Source organism: Hylobates moloch, unplaced genomic scaffold (genome assembly GCF_009828535.3).
Source record: "Hylobates moloch isolate HMO894 unplaced genomic scaffold, HMol_V3 SCAFFOLD_20, whole genome shotgun sequence".
Classification (NCBI taxonomy): Eukaryota; Metazoa; Chordata; class Mammalia; order Primates; family Hylobatidae; genus Hylobates; species Hylobates moloch.
The window spans coordinates 845,341-857,033 of NW_026652295.1; the positions used below are offsets into that span (position 1 = coordinate 845,341).

At 45.2% G+C, this 11,693-nt stretch overlaps 1 long non-coding RNA gene across 1 annotated transcript; it reads right to left on the reverse strand.

Moving 5' to 3' along the window:
* Positions 1 to 8,958: 8,958 nt before the first annotated feature.
* LOC131382147 (uncharacterized) lies at positions 8,959 to 9,767 on the reverse strand. The gene is made up of 2 exons (XR_009211367.1): positions 9,450 to 9,767; positions 8,959 to 9,162 (listed from the first exon to the last, which is right to left on the reverse strand). It is a non-coding gene; the product is annotated as an uncharacterized LOC131382147 (long non-coding RNA).
* Positions 9,768 to 11,693: the final 1,926 nt, after the last annotated feature.

Below are 11,693 nucleotides of genomic sequence, written 5' to 3' on the forward strand. Positions count from 1 at the left end.
GATGCTTTCTTGGGTCAGCAAGCCTAAATGTGGCTCTGAAAGCCTAAATAATCGAAGAGTTGGGCAAACAAATGTAGGAAGGAAGGCTGATACTGGGAAGTCATCAACTGCATACGTGCACTGAACAATACAGGAACTCACAACCTACCCAAGAAAACCTAACCGGATATTTATCCATTTTTCTAAAAGGACATTTTGTTGTTTTTTTTTTAAAAAAAACATGAAATGTGCATCAACATATAAATAAACCATGATAATTTCTGAGTTGGTGTAGCTTTTCCTGGTGGTACTAGAGAAAAGCTTTCTTGAGCCAGGTATATGCTGGCTCAATAGTACAGCAGGTCATTATTGAGTCCTGGCAGTGAATGGCTGGACTTTGATGTCAGGGGTCAGGGTTTAAAACTGCACTCTGCTTCCTGGGTAGACTGCTTACTCCCAGACACCTGGATCTGTTTCTTTTATTGTGAAATGGGGAGAATAACTTTTTAAACACCCCACGGGAATATCATGAGAGTTGAATAACAGGAGTGGTGCTCAAGGGGCTGGCACATGGCCGGCGCTGGATGCTTGGTCACCTCTCTCCCTCCCATGCCTGAGAGATCCCAGGCCTCACAGGTTAGGCAATGGTGTTTTCAGATCTCATCCCCGTGTTGTCATCTTCGCAAAGGGTGACTTTCTCTGAGCCAAACTTGTCCAGCTGCTAAGTAAGAAAAACATCTCTTTTTGATAGTACTTAGATGTTAGGATGACTCAGGAAGAGGGTGATCTGGCCCAGCCACAGGACAGGGTACCCTGATAAGTGCCCCTGAGTTCCTCACCCTTGCTGAGATGCTGGAGGACCCAGGTCAGCCGGGTGCCAGGTTGCTGCTGTGTGGGAAGCCTCCTGCCTCAGAGACGCCTTGGTTTTGCGTCAGTCTTGCTCGTTATGGGCAGGTCAGCACGTTGAGGTCAACTGCACTAAGGGAAATGCCATGTGGTGATTAGTTTTTTCCTCTGGATTCTTCAGCATTTGGTCTTTCACCAAAAACACGTGTCCATGTGGCATGTTCCTGTCCTGGCTGTCCTGCGATTCTACTGCTGCACTCGGCACTCTCCCTCGTCCTCCCTGGAGCACTCTGTACAGCGTGTGCAGCGAGGGAAGTGATGTACGCTGTTTGGAAATACTCTGCTCAACTCACTTGTCTTCCTTTCTTTGTGTAATTATCTGGAGACATGCCGTGTTTACCGGTGGTAAGCCAGGAGGCATGTGCCTTACTTCAGAAAGAGTATTGAGGGAAATGTGGAATGTGGTGGAAATTAAGACATCAAACCCAGGGACAGGAATCCGGAAACCTAAGCCCTTAACTCCTCTCTTACACAGAACTGCTGGCTAAACAGCAAGTAGCAACTCTGAGGATGTCGTGTTCTGAGGATGGTAGCGTCCATTTCTAATATCATTTGAATCAAATAAAAATAAAATCTTCTTGAATCACATTGAGTACTACTAAGTGGCAGACATAGAGAATGCAGCAGCTGCACCAGGGTAAATTCCCTTCCCTCATCTGAAATCCTTCTGGGAAGATTGACATTGAACAACAGATTCTAGGTGTGGTCAGGGCTCTAACAGATCAAACCAAGGTGTTGCAGGAACGTAGTTTAAGACTCACAGGTTCAAAGGAGACTTCAGTTGGCTAGGCTCACAGCGGGTCACAAGAAAATGGAGTCAGGCTGTTGCTCTGAACAAGTCTTGTCGAAATAGCGAGTGCCCATGGGAGACAACTCATTTGAACCCCAGCACTGCCTTGATTGGGAGCTCAGTTGAATAAACCTCCTGGGCAGGTGCAGCCCTGGGTGCTGAGCCAGTGCAGGGCAGAGTGGTCTCCAGTGTCACTTCTCCAGGGAGCACATCCTGTGGATTTCCACCCCGAGGTTCCCACAGCTGGTGAGAGCCCAAAGTCTCCTGTGGGCAGTGACCTGCGGAACCTCCCTGGTCCATGGAACACTCAGCTTCCTCTTCAATAGGTGGGTTCACAGTGGGGAGGAGCTATCAGGTGCACCATGAGCATATTTTTCAGAACAATTGCTTTTTATCAGCTTGGCTTTCTTGTCCCAGAATGCAGTCCTTGGCAGGAAGTCACTGGTCTATTGACTTTACTAGTAGGATAAACAAACCTCCTTTGACACACAGAATGGCAGAGACTGTAATTTCCTTCCCGCCACATGGAGGCAAGGCAGACGAAGTAGGGGGAAGCAATGGGTCGGCTTCAACATGGATTAAGAGCAAAAATCCTGATTAAATATCAGGCAAAATGCTCCCTGTGCAGGCAAGAAGGGGTGAGAGGCATCACTAGGAGGCCTCAGATCAGGAGGGGAAGGGAGGACAGTGCAGGAAGAAGAAAGGGTGGATCCACTTTCTAGCTTCCAGGAGACATTTACTTTGCACACTGTGAAGTCTAAATGGGCTATTTTTGTTACAGGTCTGCACTCCTAATCTCTTCTGTCTTATTTGGTGAAATGATTGCAAGTGAAGTTGAAAGACAAAGGAGAAGCATGTCCGTAACTATGTAATGGGTACATCGAAATCAAGACTGAGGAGTGAAATCATGAAAGCAATGTTTACTTTTCTTCTACTACCCTTTGAAACCTTCTCAAAGAGGTTTAGAGGTAGCCCTCCTTTGCTCCTGGATGAAAAATCAGGCCATCTCCAAGACCGTCTGGTCACTGTTTTGTAATAGAAAATACTGCCAACATTTTAGATACAAAAGCAAAATAAATTAGGAAACCATAACGCTCAGTCCACATGATACACAGAGCTCCAGGCTGACATCGCATGACATCTGCAACCCCTTGCCTCTGCTGACCCGTAGTGGTGGCAGCATGGGGGCTGGAGAAAAATGGGCTTTGTTCTTCTCTGTTTCACTGCTTTGCTTGCCAGGTTTCTGACCTGGACATGGTCAAGGGTGGTGAAGAGGGAGGAGATATAAGGAAGGGGTGAGAAACATTTTATCTGATTGCTGCTCCCATAAAATGGCGCCATGGACCTGGCAAATGTTTAGAGCTCATTCTTCTGTGAGATTTTTATGGGTTTACTGGGGTAAAAGAGGGCACTGAAAAATTTGCTTATGTTCCTGAAAATGAAGATGGTATATTTTTCTTCTGAATAATTCCAAGAAAACACTCAATAACTAGCATTTTTTAAACCTGCTGGAGAAACTGATGACATATCCACAGAGAGCAACGAATGTGTCACCCCATGTGTAGTCTTACAATGGAGACAGATCAGGCAGGTTCATTTTCTGTCTCGTTTTGTGCATGTGACTTACCAATGTCCCTCTTCCTCCCTTTACTGGTCCTGAACGTCCAGTCCTCTGAAGCCTGTTCCATGGAGACAGTGTGTGCCCAGTGCTGTCTGTAGGAGCACTGAGCAAGGAAGAGAACCACTATTCCTACTAAAGAGAGGTGTTGCTGGCATTGAACCTTGGAACTCAGATCACTTTTTTTTTTTTTTTTTTAAGTGACAGGGTCTCGCTCTGTCGCCCAGGCTGGTTTAAAGTGATGTGATCATAGCTCACTGCAGCCATAAAAACCTAGGCTCAAGGGATCAGCCCTCCTCAGGCTCCAGAGTGTCTGGGACTACATACCCGGCTAATTTTTTAAAAAGTTTTGTAGAGACAGGATGTTTCTATGCTGCCCAGGCTAGACCACATTTTTCTGTAGAAATAATGAGTCCTGGAATTTAGGAAATGGGAGAATATTACTGCCCCACTGGATGTGGGGAATCTCGGCTCTTAACAGAAACTGGGTTTAATCATTGAAAATGAAATTGGTTTCTTTCACACCTGGGTTTGCAGACTGAGTCACCTGGTGCACCCTGTTCCCGCTGCATCCTTCTGCCTGCATGGTAGACCCATGTGCAACTGAAACAATGTTTATGATTTTCTAATATCCCTTCTTTGTAGCTAGCACCACATCCGCACAGAATTGAAGGAATGTTAAAGGATCAAACGAATATAAACTAGAAGGTAGAACACTAGCATGCTGTTTTCCAGGTTTTTCCTACTGGTCCGTAGGTAATGCAATGTCTGAGGCAGACCGTAATTTCACTCGTATGCAGGAGATTAAAAAAAAAAAAAAGAACTCAGCCTGGTGCGGTGGTTCAAGCCTATAATCCCAGCACTTTGGGAGGCCGAAGTGGGCAGATCACGAGGTCAAGAGATTGAGATCATCCTGGCCATCGTGGTGAAACCCCGTCTCTACTAAAAATACAAAAATTAGCTGGGCCTGGTGGTGCAGACCTGTAGTCCCGGCTACTCAGGAGGCTGAGACAGGAGAATCACTTGAACCAGGAGGCAGAGGTTGCATTGAGCCAAGATCGTGCCACTGTACTCCAGCCTGGCTACAGAGCAAGACTCTATCTCAACAACAACAACAACAACAACAACAAAAACAAAAAAAAAGAAAAGAAAAAAATGAACTAACGTAAGTAAAGAGTAGAATAGAGCCTGGGAAGGGTGCTGATGGGGAGAAGGAAGGATGGGGAGAGGCTGGTTATGGGATACAAAATTACAGCTAGTGGCTCATGCCTATAATCCCAGCACTTTGAGAGGCTGAGGTGGGTGGATCATCTGAGGTCAGGAGTTCAAGAGCAGCCTGGCCAACACGGAGAAACTCCATCTCTACTACAAAAATTAGCCAGACATGGTGGCGGGCACCTGTAATCCCAGCTACTTGGGAGGCTGAGGCAGGAGAATCACTTGAACCCGGGAGGCGGAGGTTGCAGTGAGCCAAGATCACACCATTGCACTCCAGACTGGGTGACAGAGCAAGACTCTGTCTCAAAAAAAAAAAAAAAAATTACAGCTAGACAGGGGGCATGAGTTCTGGACTTCTGCAGCACCACAGAATGAACATGGTTAATAATAATTTATTGTATATTTTCAAAGAACTAGAAAAGAAGATTTTGAATGTTCACAACACAAAGAAATAATAAAAGTTTGAGCTGGTGGATTTGTTACTGTCATTTGATCATTATACATTGAGTACACATATTGAAATAACACTATGTATCCCATACATATGTATATTTATTATGTGTCAACTAAAAATAAAAGGCATAAAAAACCCAAAGATATTTGGCTACCAAGTTCTTGGTACAGGTGGAGCTTCAAGATCAGTTCTGGGTAGACTGTATCTTCCAGACATCCCTCAAGCCATTCCAATTTCTTTTCGACTTTCAGCATTTTCTCTTGTCAGAGTTTGTACTCAGCTTGTGCAGCAACCATTTTAACTATTTTTCTAGAATCTCAGTAGTTGCCTTCCTGAGCAAGTCATTACCATGAGGTTTTTATTCCTGCTTTCCATGGCTAACCACACTCAAGAGGCCACATACAACCCTCCAGGAAACTGACCACAGGTCACTTCTTCATTACACGAATACTTTAAGAGACGTCTTAATTCTTCTTCCAGCTTCTTCAGCCTTTTCCCCACCCACCCCGACCTCCACAGGGAAGAAATAAGACCAAGGAAAGCAGCAGCACGCTCTCCCTCTGCCACTGTCACTTCACAGCTCCTTCCCAGTAGAGCCCACTCTAAGCCACGTCCGTGGCCTCTGCCTGCTTTCTGCTCAGGAGTTGGGGGCTGGAGGCAGACTTTGCATTTCCACGTTGCTGCTGTCATGCCCCAAAATAGTAACTCCCATCCCACCGTCCTTCAAACACGCACGCTTTTCCCTTTGCTTGCTTGACTTGCACAAAAGAAAGAAAACATTCTCACATCCTGGACTTCTGCCAGCATTCAAAAAGAATTAAACTTCCCTCATTTTCAAAGAGACTCGTTCTCCAAGGCTTCTAAGCTCAGATGTTCAACTCCAGGGGGCTGCCGAAGCTTTGCTTGACCTTTCCTCGAGACCTACCTGCGACACAACCAGCGACCTCGTGGGCAGAGGGACAAGGGTTTTGTTATCTGTTTCCTGTTGTCTCGGCCGCTCAGGCTGATGGGGACTGGGAGTCTATGGCGGGGCAGAGGTTCCTGCTGAGGACAGGAGTGAGCTCATGTCCATCGGCCTTCCGGAAGAACAGGCTCAGCGCCTGTCCACTTTCAGCCTCTTTGCTATGTTCTGTCAAATGTGTTTTGAAATCTGATGGGGATTTTTCAGGTTTCTCCCCACAGAATTTTCTCATCCAGTGGTCTCAAGCCTGTTGACACACTGCCCAGTAGTAAGCACCATTATGTCTGCTGTGGGAGGAGTTCTTTCCCACCCGAAGTAGATGACTGGGAAAACAACACAGTGCAGCAGAGAGAACCAGGTCTTCATCATCAGACCAGCTCGGATCAGTGTAACAAACCTGCCACTCATTCGCAGTTTCTTGGGCAAGAAATTGGCCTTTCTGGACATTAATTTCTCTGACTTTAAAATTAAAAACACCTATTTTTGCCTTACATGTTTTGTTTCTTAATTGAAAAATCATCCATGCAAAAGTACTTGGGCAGTGCTTGCCACAATGTTGGTCATCGATACGCTGTTGGGGGAAGTGTGTTTTCCACGCTCTTTGACACTTTGCACGAGCTTGATCACAATAGGAACTTAGGACAGCCACAGAATGATAGACAAGGATTAATCTTTTATCTTGTAGAGATGAAAGCTAAGTAGACATTGAGTTTTTTTTTAAATAAAACTGATGGACTGTTAAAGACAACGAATGTTCACTTCACCTGTTGGTGCTTGAAAGCACCCCATTTTTGCAATGGATACTTAGCAGCTGAGAAGATAGAAAACATTTAGGCCTCAGAGCCAAGGAGTAAGGTATGATTCAAACTTGCAAAAAATAAAATGTGGAAAATCTGAATACAAATTCCAGCATTTCAAGCCCTGAATGCTCAGTCATAGGAATATGAAAAAAATAAGTTTTACCTCTGATTTCCATCTTCAAGCATATGTACAATTTCATTTGAAAGATGTATTCAATCTATTTATATTGAGCGCCTACTATCTGCTCTGTCCTAGGACCTAGGGATTCAGCAGTGAACACGGCAAGCAATGTTTTTACATTCGTGGAGCTTATCTTCTGGTAAAGTTTCATCTTGGACATTTAAAATTAATACCAATTCCTTCACTTATTTCTGAGAAATTTTAATTCAATTGTTATATAGGTTGGGGCCAAAACTTGATTGTTTTCCAAAGTTCTTCAAATGACTATTACCTACAGCCAAGATTGCATGGCAGGTAAAGGCCCTCGTAGATCAGTAGAGGATGCTGGGTTTATTCCAGTGAGATGACTAGACGTGGGGGCTCTTGAGCAGAGGAGCACTGTGATCTGATGAGCATCCCGACTGATGTGTGCAGACAAGAATAATGCTGATGGGAGCACAGGAGGGGAAGGGACCAGTTAAACGAGATGAGCTCCTTAAAGAAAACTCTAAAATACAACTACAAAAATTGATTAAATACTAAATTATATGCCCAGTGGCCCAAAAGTGTGACATAAAATTTGAAAAGGGAAAAAAAATTCAGGGTGTGATAAAGTTGTCAGCAAAGGATTTCTGGAGGATATGGGTCTTTAGGCTGGAGTTTGAGAAATAGGTGGGATTTCTCTAATCCACAGAAAGGGTTTCCCTAATACCCACATGGCACATTTCAGCAAGAGAAGCAGCGTGAAGAGTCACAATGCAGGAACACGGCCTGACTTGTTCCAAGGCCAGATAAAGAACTGGTCCAGCAAGTCTTGGGTGACAGTGACAAATGAGACAGTGGGCACAGAAAGGGGGCAAAGTATGGAGGAACTGGGAAAAGACTTCTGGGTAGGAGTGTATGAGTGGAGAAAACTCAAACTGTCTCTACCACTGCATGCTCTGACACCAGATGCACCAGATGTGTGAGGACAACCTAATTGTCCTCCAATTCAATTCCAACACTCTCCATCTGGAGACAGGGTCAGATCCCATAGTGGAGGGCTCAGTCTCCAAGACTGTTCACCCTTCAGACACCAGTGACAAGTCTAGGTCTGTGGAAATTCTGACTGAATGGCTTCAAGTTGGGGTTCCTACAACTCCCTCTTTGGGTTTGATTAGTTCACCTCAGTGGCTCACAGAAGTCAGGAAAACACGTGCATTTACTGGTTTATCATAAAGGATACTTTATCATAAAGGGTATTACAAAGTATAAAGATTAAGAGGTGCATAGGGCAAGGTAGGGGGGAAGGGACGCAGAGCTGCCTTGCCATCTCTGGGCATGCCCCCCTTGAGGAACCTCCCCCTGTTCAGCTACCTGGAAGCTCCCCAAACCCAGTCCTTTTGGGTTTTCATGGAGGCTTTATTAGGTAGGTATGATTAATTAGACCATTGGCCATTGGCAATCAACTCAATCCTCAGCCACTCTCCCCTCCTTAGAGGCTGCAGGATGGACTGAAAGTCCCAACCCTCTAATCCTGGTTTGGTCTTTTCAGTGTCCAGCCCCATCCTGCCCAGGAACCGCCTAGGAGCTGTCAGCCATCAGTCAACTCATGCACACGAAAAGACACCGCTGTGGACATTCCAAGGATATGTAGAGTTCCATGCCAAGAAGTGGGTTGAAGACCAAATACATATTCATGGAATGACATGATGAAAGAGTTGTTTTAGCTCTCTGTAAAGCCATGTAGGATGGATACTGAAAGGGGATGACTGAGAGCAGGGATCCAGAGAGGAGACTGTGGAAGCCATGTCAGTGCAGGTGGTGAAGACTCAGACACGCAAGTGGACATGTGCACGGAGTGGAAGGAGCAGACCCACTGGCCATTCTGAAGGAAAACACAGTCGAGCTCCATACGGGAATAAGTATGAGTAATGAGAGAGAAGAGGGAATCCAAGATCTACAAGGTTTGACCTTTAGAAGGACTGGCATGAAGAGGAGATACTTTATTTGTTTGAGTATTCATGGTGAGTCTTTTATTCTCCAGGTTCTTGTTTTCTGTTGTTTATAATAGAATACCTGCAGCTGGGTGCTTTATTTTAAAAAGGCATTTATTTCTTATAGTTATGAAGGCTAATAAGTCCAAGGTCGAGAGACTGCATATGGGGCTCTAGAGCCTTCTTGCTGGTAGGGCCTCTCCGTAGAGTCCTGGGGCAATGCAGAGCATCACATGGTGAGGGGGCTGAGCGTGCTAGCCAGATCTTCTTCCTCTTCTTCTAAAGCCACCAGTCCCACTCCTAGGATAACCCATTAATCTATTAATCCAGTCATCCATGAATGGATTAATTCATTCATCAGGGAAGAGCCTTCCTGACCCAATCATCTCATAAAGGTCTCAACTCTCAATATTGCCATGTTGGGGATTAAATTTTAACATGAGTTTTGAAGGGGACAGACATTCAAACCATAGCAGTTCTTATTGGCTGACATTAACTGTAACAATTTCCATTGGCTTTGCTGCCGGATTCATAATACTTGCCCTTGAAAATACCCGGTGATTTTAGCACGTCCAAGAGGGCCTCACCAATAGCCATGAAGGGCCTCTAGTGCTCTTCTAACCCATTTTCTTCTTACTGAGGTCTGCATTCATCCACTGGAGCTGCCATAACAAAATCCACAGACGAGGGGGCTAAAACAACAATCATTCATTTCTGCACAGTTCTGAAGGCTGGAAGTTCCAGAGCAAGGTGTGGGCAGGATAGGTTTTTCCTGAGGCCATTCTCCTTGGCCCATCAATGGCTGTCTTCTCCCTGTGTCCTCACATGGTCACCCCTCAGTCTGTGTGTTGTCTTAGTCCTAATCTCTTTTTATGAGGCCATCAGCCATCAGATTAGGGCCCACCCCATGACCTCATTTTACCTTAATTACCTCATAAAGACCCTATCTCCAAGACAGCACATTCTGAGGTCCTAGGGGTCAGGACTCAATGTATGAATTTTAAGGAGAACAGAATTCAGCCCATAACAAGGTCCCTGCAGGAAGAGCTTTTGAGGGTGACTCCTTACCACGATCTACCCTCAAGGATGACATCAATATGTGAGCCAGTAGTGTCTTCTCCCAGCGTTTCTGCAGCTGCCAGCCCTGAAGATGCAAAAGCACCCCGTGTGCTCTTTGGTCCTTCTTTGCCAGAGACACCCTGTACTCCCCACACATCCTTGGTCACTGAGTTCTGGATCTCACCATCTCTTCATGAAGATAGTGTCTCTAGCTCCTCTTTCATGAGGCTCAGAGATGAGTCCCCAAGGCTTGGCTGGTGGTAGGTTTCTGCGACCTGTCCACCTGAGGGTGTATTCAGAACCACTCCCTTCCTGAAACTAGTTTATCTCACTGGAAAATAAGTTCATTCCCAAAAGGATCCATAGCCCCCGATCCTTCTGATGCACTTGGCATTGCGCAGTAAGCTGTGAGTCCTAAACGGTGGGCTGTGTGGAATGATTTGTGCTTCTATGTTTTGTTCTTAAAAGACAACTTTCACAGCAGGCTTTTTATAGGTATAAATTTTTTGTAGGCATTTTATGGTATCTTTCTGCGATACTTTTGCTATTGGTGCTTCATAGCCTCTGTCATAAACTAGGATGGAGGCCAGGCGTGGTGGTTCACACCTGTAATCCCAGCACTTTGGGAGGCCGAGGCGGGTGGATCATGAGGTCAGGAGATCGAGACCATCCTGGCTAACACGGTGAAACCCCAACTCTACTAAAAATACAAAAAATTAGCCGGGTGTGGTAGCGGGCGCCTGTAGTCCCAGCTACTTGGGAGGCTGAGGCAGGTGAATGGCGTGAACCCAGGAGGTGGAGCTTGCAGTGAGCTGAGATCGTGTCATTGCACTCCAGCCTGGGTGACAGAGTGAGACTCTGTCTGAAAAAAAGAAAAAAAAAATAACTAGGATGGAATTTCATGAAAGCTTTGAAAGAGGAGGGAGAAAAAGAGTGAGCAACCAAGTGACTACTTATTCTATGAGGACAGCGGCAGTGTCTGTCCTTTTCACCTATGTGTACTCAGCGCTTATCCAGTGACTGACACACAGGAAAACATCAATAACTGTTTGTGGATTGTTGAAGGCATGTGTGGCAATGGTAACTAAGCACTTGAACAAGACGGAGATCCAATAAATAATTACCATTTGGAGCTTAAATCATATTCTCTGGGTATTTTTTTGAGCAAAGACACACTGGAAGTCTTAGTCCTCCACAACTGACCCCAATTGAGGTCTGAAAACTCACATAGGCATAACCATACCCATGAACATAAACACAATCACAGACATAGACACAGACATAAACACAGCCACAGCCATAACTACAGATGTGAATGTAGACATAGACATAGTCATCAATGTAGATATCAACAGCAACATAGATGTAGACATAGACTTAGACATAGCCATAGCCACAGCCATAGACATAGCCACGAACACAGACACAGATGTCAACAGTGACACAGACATATCCATAACCAGAGCCACAGACATCAACAGCAAAATAGACATAGACATAGCCCTAGACATAGCCTAGCCACAGCCATATACATAGCCATCAATACAGACGCAGACATCAGTCGTGACATAGACATAGCCATAGACACAGCCATAACCAGAGCCACAGACATCAACAGCAACGTAGACATAGACATAGCATAGCTGTTAACGTAGACATAACCATCAACATCGACATAGACATAGCCATCAACACAGATATCAACAGTGACATAGATACAGCCATGAACATAGACATAACCATCAACGTCGACATCCACACTGACATGCACA